Source organism: Dama dama, chromosome 1 (assembly GCF_033118175.1).
Source record: "Dama dama isolate Ldn47 chromosome 1, ASM3311817v1, whole genome shotgun sequence".
Taxonomy (NCBI): Eukaryota; Metazoa; Chordata; class Mammalia; order Artiodactyla; family Cervidae; genus Dama; species Dama dama.
The window spans coordinates 72797556-72809602 of record NC_083681.1 but is presented as its reverse complement, the minus strand read 5'-3'; the positions used below and the strand labels follow the sequence as shown (position 1 = coordinate 72809602).

Genomic DNA, 12047 nt, shown 5'->3' with positions numbered 1-12047 from the left:
CCACTCCAGACCAGGGGGACCAGCCTTGGGGTTTGGAAATGAAAGCCCAGCTCTGCCGCCTCCAGCTGTGATCTTGGACAAGTCGTTCCAGCCATGGGAGCTTCAGTTCCCTCATCTGTAAATGGGTGTGTGTGTGTGTGTGTGTGTGTGTGTGTGTGTGATGATAACCTCTACTGGTGGGAGGGGGCTGGTGGGAGGGTGACCTGACATCATGGCTGCAAAGTGTCCAGGGCCAGGCCTGACACACATCAGATGGGGCTCTCTCCCCTTCCTCTGCTGTGCCTGCCAGGACAGCGCCCGGGCTCAACCAGAGAAAAGTTTCCAGCCTCCCAGAGGAGTGGCCCAGAACCATAACTGGGAACGTAAACTGGCTGGAGGACACGAGATCTCTGCAGGAGATCACATTACTGGATGGTCAGTGGGGGTAAGATGTGGAGCAAGACGCTGGCTCAGAGACGATGTGGGGGAACCTGGCTGCCCATCCCCTCACGTGGAGTCAGTCCCCCAGGGCGGGCACAGGGCCCAGGGACTGCATCTCTGCTCCTGCACGACCCCTGCGCGGGGAAGCCCAGAGACAGCATGTGCATTTTTTGGGGAGGCGGGTGGGTATTCAGGAGGAGCATGGAAAGATGACAACGTCAGGGGTCCTAAATTAGAGCTCCTCCTGGTGGCTCTCCTTGGACCTATCAGGTCACCTGTCAGAGCCTCAGTTTTCCTTTCCATAAAGTGGGAATGGTGGTGAATATCTTCTCCTCTTGCACACAGTTATGTAATAGTGCATCCTGGAGAAGGGTGATGAGCTAGGGGCAGGGGCAAGCTGAGTTCAGATCTCACACCAGCCTTTGTTAAAGAAGCCAAGGTTCCTACCGGCAGCAACCCCAGGAGCTGAAATTCACTGCAGAGCCTCCTCTGCCCTAACCCACTACTCCATTATTCTCAGACTATGATCCCACACCAAGAGCAGCGGCACGTCCCGGGAACATGTTAGCGACACACATCCCTAGGCTGCACCCCAGACGGACGGAACCAGAATCTGTACGATCTGCGTTTTAACAAACCCTCCAGGAGACTCTGATGTACGTCAGGGTTTGAGAACCATTGCAACACCCCGTGACCTGCCTCCTATTCCAGAGAAACTTCCTCCCACAGACTCATCTCCCATTCCCTGGCTCCCAGCAGGCTGTTGGGAAGGAATCACCATGGAGAGAGGTCATTAAATAGTAAAGATCCCATAATTAGTTAATGACACGCCAGGCTCCCCGACACGAGGGTCAAAAGTCAGACTGCAGTCGTAGAGGAAAAGCTCTTTCGTATCTGTCTTTCTCTGCGTCTCTGACTGTTCCATATACATGTCCCAAGAGCCTGCCCACTTCCCTCCGTGAGCCTGCTCAGCACCGAGGGACAGACGGTGCCTCTCCCCTCAGGTGGTGGCGGTTTGGTCTCTAAATCGTGTCCGACTCTTGTGATCCCATGAATTGAAGCCTACCGGGCTCCTCTGTCCATGGGATTCTCCAGGCTGGAATATTGGAGTGGGTAGCCATTTCCTTCTCCAGGGGATCTGCCCGACGCAGGAATCGAACCTGGGTCTCCTGCATTGCAGGCGGATTCTTTATCAACTGAGCTATGAGGGAAGCCCCCCTCAGGAGACCTGGAGCTAAATGTTGGTGGAGGGGGGGACATACACCCTGGTACATATCACAGAGAGGGTTTTCCCTGAGAATCTGGTCCTCAGACCTTGAGTTTAAAAATTATCTGACAGGAAAGCCACTTTGAAAAATTCAGTCTGTGAAGATCACTCAAGTTGAGAACAAAACAGACATATGGACAAGGTGGTCACTATGGCAATGTGGGCACGAATGAAAAATTCAAAACGGCCTAAATGTGCAACAGCAGGGGAATGTTTAACTGGGTCACGGCAGATCCACGTGGTGTGATGCTATGGAGCTGGGAAACCCGCTGTGGAAGAATATTGAATAACATGGAAAAATCCTCCTTCTATAGTGTTAACCTAAAAGCAACAGCACAGGAAGTGGTTCATATGTGAGATCCCAATCGTGTGTGTGTGTGTGTGTGTGTGTGTGTGTGTGTGTGTGTGAACACCAAGCCCTTCTCAGGACTTATCTCTCTCTGAGCAGTTATTTCCTCCTTCGCATCTGTTCTTCACCCTCAAACTTTTTCCACAAAACTATTTCTTCAGTAATTAGAAAGTGTTTTTTTTTTTTTTTAAAGGGCCCATTAGTTCAGGCAGAGATGAAGGGTTTTTTTTTTTTTAAATGACAGAAATGGATTGGGATTGATATACACACACTATTATATATAAAATAGGTAACTAACAAGAACCTACTGTGTAGCACGGGGAACTCTACTCAGTACTCTGTAATGACCTATTTGGGAAAACAATCTAAAAAGAATGGATATTGGATTATATATACAACTGATTCACTTTGCTGTACATCAGAAATTAACATTGTAAAATCAACAACACTCCAATAAAAATTAGTAAAAATAAACAACAATTAAAAAGTTGCTAGAAATGTCTCTTCCCTTCATCAGAATCATTGGCCTGAGGGCAGAGGGGGAGGGTGCTATAAGGGAGGCTTGGTTACCAACCCCCCCCACACACACTCAGGGAGTATTCATACTCCGCATGGTCCCCAGGTGGTCCCCATGACCATGATCAGGATGGAAGGGAGGATAGGTTTGTTCAAATTCTACATGAAATTTTTTAAGAGTCCGGTCTGTCCAGAGATGAAAGGCAGTGAGCTCTTCAAGCCTTGAGGTGTGCAAGCAAAGGCTGAATGTTGTCCAAGGGATCAGACGGGGCAGATAGGTTGACTCAGGGAAATATAATGCCGCTCACAAGACAGCATTATATGATCTTGTGAATTTAGTCACAAGCCCCCAGCTTTGCCCTCGCTCTTGGCCAAAAGCACACACAGATGGAAGCTGGGCTCGGACAGTCTGATGGAAGACTGAGCCCATAGAGGCCCAAGGCCCTCCTGACCCCAGATTTCCAAATAGCCCCAGAAAACTCTTCGCTCCAGATCAGGGACCTCGGTCTTTGGGGAAGGAGGACTCTGTTATTTCCCCAAAGGGGTGGTAAGGGCAGCCTTCATTCATCACTATCACCCTCATCATCCTCTGGCTTGAAAGGAGGGTGTATTCTGTGCTGGGCCCACTACTGTTTCACCCAGAGCTATGATCTCATTTAATCCTCACCGAAAGTGGTGAGAGAAGGGATCAGAGGGGCATCGGAGAGCCTCGGACATGGCCTCCTGCAGCTGTGAGTTCAGAGAAGCCAGGGGTCAGGCCACAGAGGCCTCTCTGCCTACGTGCCCGACAGTGACACAGGGCCTGGTTACCCACTCACTTGTGGCGAGATCTCAGACAAAGCAGTCATATCCACCCCCACTGAGTTTCTATTTCCTTTATATGTAAGGACGTCTCATCGTGTCCCATTGCAACAGCATTCTCATATTCCATCTCCTAAGACAGTGAGTGGGAGAGTGATTTTCCAGCCTCGGTAGTAGAATTACTCATTGCTAACATTAACGTCAGCAACGTCAAATGAACATTAATCAGTATTTGCCTAACAGGTATCATTAGAAGCACCCTGTAGGTTTGAGGCGGAACACATATTCTTCTCTCCACCTGTTTCCCTGAACACCCGTGCAGGCTGAACACCGGAGGCCTGGCTCCACCCACTTCTTCTCTTCAGGCCAGGACCCCCAGCAGCGGCTTGTCTGATTGGTTCATCTCGGAGATTACTCCATACGCTCAGTGGGGGTCTGCCCTTCTCCGTGAACCAGGTTGCCTGCTGGGAGCATTCCGCCTGGGCTACTCCCCTGTACACTACCATCTCTTGCAGAGAGGCTGGCTCCTGTTCAGAGCCGCCTGTGACCGGACGCGTAACTCTGCCAGTTTCAGGGAAGAGAGTTAGTCAGCCCTCCGGGCACCAGATCTAAAGCCACGTTTTCCTGCCTTCCTTTGCAGCTCCATCTTTGACAACTGCGCTTTTCACTTGGTTCCAAATTCAGAAGGAGGGGGCTTCCCTCTAAACTTAAAGTGTGAAGCTCCTGTTAGCTTCACAGCATCGCTCTGAATTGTTTGTTATTACTATCATCCCTATTTGACAAGTGAGGAAAGTCAGCCCTCTGGAATGAAGGACTGTGGAAACGCTTTCTCAACCCCAGGCAGCACTCGGGCGTGTCCACCACGATGCAGGCTGGAGTGGGCTCCCGTACAGGCCTGACGCTTGGCTTCCTCCACAGACACTCCCGCAGTCTTTTGAGGCTTGACAAATTGACATTCATTTCAAACCAACACCCCACCCCCTTTTGAAATAAATATGATTTATTAACAACAACAAAACCTTCAATGTGATCCCCAAGCTCACATAATGCATTTCTGTTTAAATATGTATAGTACGTTTTTTGATAGCTTTATTGTGTGTGTTCTTTCTTTCTTGAGCATAAAAATAATGCGGGTTTATTGCAGAAGATTCAGAAAATGGGGAAAAGTTAAAAAAAAAAAAAGCCTGTAATTTGATCTAGATAATCCCATTATTATGTTGTATATAAATGTATTCATCTGCTTTTTAGCCTTGTTGAATGCAGTCATGTGGGGGGGCACCCGGTCATTCTGTTTCTGGTGTGTCTCTATGACACTGTGGGGACCAGACCACCTCCAGTGACTGTTTCGGGGCAGGAGAACAGGGTGGACAACCACAAGCCCTTTCCCTAAATCAAACCCTGCAGCTCCCCACTGTGAATATCGCATGGGCTTCTCTTACAAAAGCCGAGTGCAGCCAAATGTACGGTAATAAGAGTTTTGCAGCCAGAGAAGGGCTATCCCTTGCCCAAGATCATATGGCAAGTAAAGGATGAGCTGAGATCAGAACCCAGGTCTCCAGATTCCCAGACTCAAGCCATTCACCAAACACTGCCCCCAAAGACTTAAATCCTGCTCCCTAGGGGCTTACCGGGAGGCACAGTGGTAAAGGGTCCACTTGCCTAGGCAGGAGATGCAAGAGATGTGGGTCCAATCCCTGGGTCAGGAAGATTCCCCAGAGTAGGACATGGCAACTCGCTCCAGTATTCTTGCCTGGAAAATTTCATGGACAGAGGAGCCTACTGGGCTACAGTCCCTGGGGTCGCAAAGAGTCAGACATGACTGAAGCGACTGAGCGCAAGCACATTAGTAATAGCAACATTACCCCAAACAGCTGACACATATTAATAAAAAGCACTCACTGTGTGCCATGCACGTATCACACAGGCTTCACACACCCTGACTCGTATCATTCTCAAACAACACTATGAGATAAATACTATAACTGTCTACGTTTTAGATGCTGAAATGGATGGGCAGAGGGGTTAAGACCCTTAGGGTGTGCCTAAGGTCACACCCCGCAGGTAAACAGCAGAAGTGGAAACCATAGTCCGATTCCAGAGTCCACGATGTTGCCTATGGTTCCTTTTCCACTGTCCTGGGCTGAGGCCAGCTGGACCTCCGGCAGGCTTCTGGAGCATTTACTGCCTGAGAAGCAAGAGAACTGCCCTAGGGGACCAGGCCCCTGGACCACTTGACAAGTGTAGCCCGCTGCCACTTCACAGTGGAGCCAGGAACCAAACCTGGGCTTCCTAACGTCCCGTTTCCAGCACTTCATCCTTTTTTCTGCATGGGTGCTATGAACCCAGGTCTAGAATCCTCAGCAACTCCCATCCTGGGTCACCCCTCAACACAGCAGGGAACGTCAGGGGTGGGGCCCAGAGAAAGGCAAAGAAAGAAGCCAGGAAAGAAGCCAGAGGGAGAGCGGACAGGCCTCCCAGAGCTCCCCACCGGCTGGTCTCCAGGGACAATGTTGAGGGGAGCAGGGGTCTGGGAGGGCATCTTCCCATCCCCCAGCCCTGAGCCTGCGCCTCATGGGACAGGGGCACCTGGCACAAATAACTGCTGACGTGAAGGTGGCTTTTCTGGCTGAGTCAGGGTTCACTAAAAGCCAGAGATGCCCCCACCAGGCTGGGGCTGGAGGAAGTTGGGCTCTTCCCCTCTCAGGAGGGGAAAGGCCGGGCCTCACAAGGGAAGCCGAAACCCAGGCTGAAGCAACAGCCACCATGTCCCCACCTCCCTGGACCCCAGTTCCAGGCCCGGGGTGGGCAGTCCTGAAGGGCAAGGCAGGGGCATGACACCCCACGTCCCGGCCCCACCCTTGCCCAGGAGTCACCGAGGATCTGGCTCAAACTGGGTCCCACTGGGACACCCTGAGGAGAATCACTCACTCGTTCAACCTCCATTCCTGAGTGCCTAATGTGGGCCAGGCTTTGTGCCTGCAGCCGGGACACAGAGATGGACGGGGCCTTCCCTGACTGGGAGGCTTCCCAGGGACACTCCATGTGAGGCCAGACAGCAGCGGAGAGGCGAGGGCCCCGTGTAGACCAGCACAGAGGGAAGAAGGGAAGGGCAAGGAAAGGTTTCGAAGGAAGTCTGCCACTGATGTGCAGACCCACTTCCCCTCAGGAAGCTTAGCGTCATGCTGGGGAAACCCAGCGACCCCCAGGAAGGACCCCACGCGGGCAGAGATGACTGGTGTCTTGGGGCACGTGCACACAAACGCTGGGCAGGCACAGAGGGCCTATATGGAAGGCTGGGGCTCTGGGGAATGTTTCCGGGGGCCTGAGGAGCAGTCTGGTACAGCCTGGGAAGACTGGCCAGATGTAGAAAATAAGGGCAGTGGATGCTCTCGTTGAGGGAGGGTTCACCATGTGCAGGCAGAAAATTGCTAAGCGCTTCACGTGCAGCTTTTTTTGTTTTATCCTCACATCACCCTATGAAGTAGTAAGCATTATTATCTCCAATGTACAGATTTAGAAACTGAGGCTCAGAAAGGGTCACGTAGCTAGGGACGGGCAAGGCCAAAACTTCGGCTCCAGTTCTTCACCACCATGCTGGTCTATATTCCTAATCTGTGGACAGGCAGAAAGAAGCAAGGGTGCTTCAGGTCAGAGGTAGTAGGCGAGGCCAGGAAGTGGGATCGATTGCCGTGTGTTTGAGAGTTGCCCAGTTCTACTCTGTACCAACCCTGTGTTGTGTGTGTGTGTGTGTGTGTGTGTGTGCACGCGCACATTCACATGTACCCTACTTTACAAGTGTCGGGGGAACCCCAGGGATGAGTCAGGAACCAGGCAGCCCTCAGACACCAAGTGGGCCCGTCACAGAGGCCCTGGGCCTGCGGCTGGCCTCCTCCCAGGCAGCGTCAGCGGTTGAGGGGAAGAGGGAAGCCGGCGTAGCAGGACGCTCAGCCCATGTTTACCTCTGGGCTTCCCTCCTGTCTCCTCAGACCCAGGCTTACGGTTGGGGAAGCCGGTGGGCAGGACAGTTCCTGCTGAGATTAAACCGGCCCCCCACCGCAGCCCGGCCCTGGCCTGTCCTAGAGAGGGGCCCAGGCTCTTCCCTCCTGCCTGCCTCTCACACAGCCAACTCCTGACCCTTTGATGCTCTCGGTGAAATCGTAACCGCCCCTTGAGTTCCCCGTGGGGTGGAGAAAGTGGGTTTAAAGATTTGGAGCGAGGGGTCAAGGCCAAGCCAAAACCACAGGGTGCCAGCGGGCCCCAGATGCTACAACACAAAAGGAATGCTTGGGGCTTGGGGCTGCCCCCCTCTGCGCCGGGAGGGGCTGTCTGGGTCTCAGAGGGGGACAGGGGCTGCGTCCCCAGGGTTGGGGGGTGAGAAGGTGGGGAGGAGCTTCCAGGCAGTGGTTCAAAACTCTGAGGTCTCAAGAGAGAGGGGACTGCCCCACACTGCCAAAACTTCAGAGGAGCCCTGGAGGAACCAAAAAAATCCCCCCATGATGTGAGAAATGTGTGCTCCCACTGGCTAACCTTTCACCCCAGCCCTCTTTAGGCTGGACGAGGAGGGGAGGGGCTGCAGGCACTTCTTTCCAGCCAGCCAGCTCTCCAGCCCCCACCCCCTGATGACTGGCTCACTGTTCCCTCCACTCCCCCCTCAGACGCCTGTCCTGCATGGGCAAACACAGAGCCTTCTTGGGCGACTCCCTCTCTATCACTCTGTAGCACTCATCACCCTCCCCGGCGTCCCTACCCACCCAGCCCAACCCAACCACCTTCCTGAGTGTCTGCCATGCTCTTCGATCTAGGCTGGGATAGAAAGAAACACAGGGCACATCCTGGGACACTCGCTCATCCCTCCCTTCTGACTGTGCCTTCCCCCCCTCCAGCCCCAGACCTCCCCGAAGCCCCTGTGACCCCTCCTTCCCCATCACTACCGCCATCGGTTCATTCTCCCTTGATCGCTGGGTCCTGAACACCAGCACATCTGGCAGACTGTCCATCCTAAAGTGCAATTCTGGCGAGGTCACTCCCCTGCTCGAAAACCTTCAGCAGCCCTCAAGGTCTATAAAGCAAATCCAAACATCTCATCTTGGCATTCAAAGTCCTCCACGAGTTGAGGCAACCGACCATTCCCCCTTCCCATTCCTGCCGAATCTCAACTCTTCAGCCAGACTGATCAAGTGAGCAGTTTCTTCAAAATTCCCTGACCCCTCTTCCCTTTTCCATCAAATCTGCACCCTGGTCTTGGTGGTCATAAAAGGAGGCACAGTGGTACTGAAGCTGTGCTTATAGGATCTGCTGCATAGCCTGTGGACTACTTTCAAACAAGGTTGAAAAAAATCTCCCCTGAACATGCTGACCCCCTTACCTTCCTCGAGGCATTCCCCTCTACCCAAAACACAGCCTTAGCTGTGGATGCTGAAACCTTCGAGATCCTTAAGGCCCACCCAAGACTTCACCTGCTCCAGAAACTTTCCTGAAGATCCCTTTGACTCTTCATCTGTCTCCTATCAGAGTCCCCTTGTCCAAGTTCTTTACCAGATTGTAAGCAACTAAGGATGGGGTCAGCGTGTCATCATCCATCATTCATCACATGGGCTGGAGGGGTGGTGGGAGGACTTTCCCCTAGATGCTTACTAAGCACTGTTGGAAAGGAACGTCTCTTCCCTGTTCCCCCCGCCACACAGGCAACACCTACTGACCCTTCTCCCTCCCCACCACACAAAACTCTTAATCTTATGCCACTCAAAAGCTTAGAGAGGGAGTCTGGGGCCCCAAGTTGATCTAAGCCCAAGCAGGACTTGGGAGTGCAGGCAGAAAGTCCTGTTCAAGTCTCGACAACTCCGGGAAGCCCTGTCACCCCGTCACCCCCTGCCCTGGTTTCTCTAGGGTCCCACCTCTCTTGGGCACCACCCCTCCCGTACCTACACAGGCTGTGTCCCCTCCACATAATTAACAGCCCTCAATCAAACTCTGTCCCATGGTGGTTTAAGTCATGTCCAACTCTTGTGACCTCATGGGTTGTAGCCTGTAAGGCTCCTCTGTCCATGAGACTCTCCAGGCTGGAACACTGGAGTGGGTTGCTGTCCCTTTCTCCAGAAGGGCTTTTCAAGCTGGTTCCAAAGTATAGGGCTCATCTTGCCAGGAGATGCGAGGAGTCAGTCACCTTCAGTGCCCAACCCTGATCAAACAGATAAAAGGTGCACACACTGCCCCTCACCTCCACCCTGAGCCCAGCATGCAATGGAAGAGCTGGATTCTGGCCACCAGAGCAGTTCCACATCCATGACATCTCACCTGGCCTTGAGCTCTGGGTGTGAGTTATCTTCTCCAGCAGAGGCATGGTGGGGATAGGGACCCCACTGGGAGCAACTCAAAATGAGTTCATTTCTACATCACATCACCTAGCTCCATCTGATATATAATAGATGTTGAGTAAACATTTGGGGGCTTATTTAACCAGACACCTAACGACTGCAAGAGTATTACCCAAAACTCAGCCAGTCTTTGGCCTAGATGACACCTCCCCCCAACCCCAAAACGGACAGAGTGTTGTTGGTGGCAGGTGGCGAGTCTTGGCTCTCACAAGGTCAGGAAGAGCTTCAGCCAGCCCTCCAAAAACAGTCTCATTCCCAGGCAGGAAGCCAGTCTATCACCTGCCCGTCCACATCAGAGCAGCTGTCATACAGGGAGGGCTCCCTGGGTGCCTGGCGCCTTGCTAAGCACTGTATACACATTATTGTATTAAGTCCTCCCTGCCAGGTGGCTCAGCGGTAAAGAATCCGCCTGCCAATGCAGGAGTCGCAAGTTCGATTCCTGGGTCATCGGGAAGATCCCCTGGAGAAGGAAATGGCAACACATTCCAGTATTCTTGTCTGGGAAATTCCATGGACAGGGGAGCCTGGCGGGCTACAGTCCACAGGGTCACAAAAGAGTCGGACACAACTTAAAGGCTAAACAACGACCACCACCACTACTGTTGCTTATCATCACCATGCCCATTTTAACAGATGAGGAAACTGAAGCATGAAAAGTGACTGGAATCCAAACCAATGTGGTTCCAACTCCTTGACCACCGAACCAGCTACTCTGGCCCAACGCAGAGCAGCTACCGCCACCAGGGACATAAACCTCCAGCCCAAGAAGGAACTTGGCATGCAGCAAGAGCCCCAAGCTCTGGGCTTGACTTTGGGCCCAACGTTTGGTGGATTTTTTCCTAGTCTTCCCCACTCACCCAGATAAGAACTTGTCCCCTAGCTTCCGCCAGGGGCCTCCCAAGCCAGCTCACCTGGAAAAGCCCTGAGGAGAGGGGGAGGGCAAAGTCCGGCTGAGTTTCCCACCCCACGTCCTACTGGGCTCTCAGGGGTGGGGGGAAGGGGAAGCTGAGACCTCCCCGACTTGGGTCACCACGCCCCCTCGGCCCCCCAGCTTTCCCAGGCCTGTGACTTCAAGTCCCATCAGAGGAACGAGTGCGACCCTTCGAGCAATGCGCTTCAAGCTCTCAGAGAAATTCTCTTTGCTCAGTGCCACTCTACAGGGAAACAGACTGTAGTCTGGGTGACGCGATCTCAAATACCTGTTGCAGTCCGCTCTCACTTGCCGGCCTCACCTTCCGAGGGTTTCCAGCGAGAAAGGGCAATGGGAACACGGAGTCCACCTGGGTCCAGCCCCTCCTTGTACCGGAACCCGAGAGGTCCAAAGCCGGTTAATGGGGGGAGGCGCCTGGGGTCACACAGCTGGTGCGCGGCGGAGCCGGAGAACTGGGAGGGGGGGTAGCGGTCAGGACTTGGGAACTTAAGTTCCTTCTCAATCAACCACCAGCTTGCCTTCGCGGCCCGACCTGTCACTTGTTCCGAGAAAGCTGCCCCGAGCGGGCTCTGGAAGTTGGGGGCGAAGACTAACCTTGTTCGTGGTTTGCCGGAGGGCCTCCCCCACCCACTTCTCACCTGCCGCCTCTGCTTTTTTATTTTTTTGCTCGGCGCCGCAAGCCCAAGAGTCGCCCGCTCGCGCCCCAGTCCTCCGCGTCCGACCGCGCAGCGACGGGTTCAGTCGCTCGATCGTCAGTCCCCCTCCCGGCGGTCTTCGGGGAACTCAACGGCCTCAGCCTGGCCCCGCCCCTCCATGGGACACGCCCCCTGGACACGCCCTCTCGGCCTCTGGACGGGGCCCCAGCCCCGCCCCCAGGCTCTGCGGGAACAAGGCCTTACCCCCTCCTCGGGCCCTGGGGCGGGTGGAGCTGTGCCCCTTGCCCCGCCCCTCTTACGGCTCCCCCCCAAAACACTCCCGGTCGACCCCGCCCCCACGGTCACCCTGGGCCTACCCCACCCCACCTCCAGCCCCTGGGCCTTGCCTGGATAAAGCTCTCTCTGACCCAGGCCCCGAGCTCCAGCCCGGGCTGGGTGGGAAGCCCCCAGTCTCAGCGCGACCTAACGGTCCCGCCCCCTCCTCAGCCTTCCTCAACCTTTCCAGGCTCCTCCCAGGCCGCTGGAAGGTCCTCCCAGCATCCCTGCCTATGCCTCCCTCAGCTCCGGGCCTCCATCCCCCTCCACCAGCCCGCCTAGGAAGAGGCCACTCCCCAGGAACGCCCCTTCCCTCGCTTCACCGCTTCTCTAATCCAGCTCTGCCTTGGCAAGCCTACCCGGGTCAGGCACGCCTCCGGGCGCCTCCCCGCCCCCCAACACTTGGCATTCCAGGGCG

General features: G+C 54.2%; 1 protein-coding gene and 1 non-coding gene across 4 annotated transcripts in view; one reads left to right on the top strand and one right to left on the bottom strand.

Annotated features, from left to right (window-relative positions):
• CD82 (CD82 molecule) overlaps positions 1–11452 on the bottom strand; it is a 54885-nt gene extending 43433 nt beyond the window's left edge. Inside the window, exons 1-2 of one of the 3 annotated variants that reach the window (XM_061152266.1) lie at positions 11297–11440; positions 10927–11110 (exon numbers count right to left, since the gene is read on the bottom strand). The gene's annotated coding sequence lies outside the window, so the exon portion shown is untranslated. Of the gene's footprint in view, positions 1–10926; positions 11111–11296 lie in introns of all 3 variants that reach the window. The other 2 variants (XM_061152265.1, XM_061152267.1) reach the window with 2 other exon arrangements.
• Positions 8558–8680, top strand: LOC133064917 (small nucleolar RNA SNORA61). The gene has a single exon (XR_009694771.1). It is a non-coding gene; the product is annotated as a small nucleolar RNA SNORA61 (small nucleolar RNA).
• Positions 11453–12047: the final 595 nt, after the last annotated feature.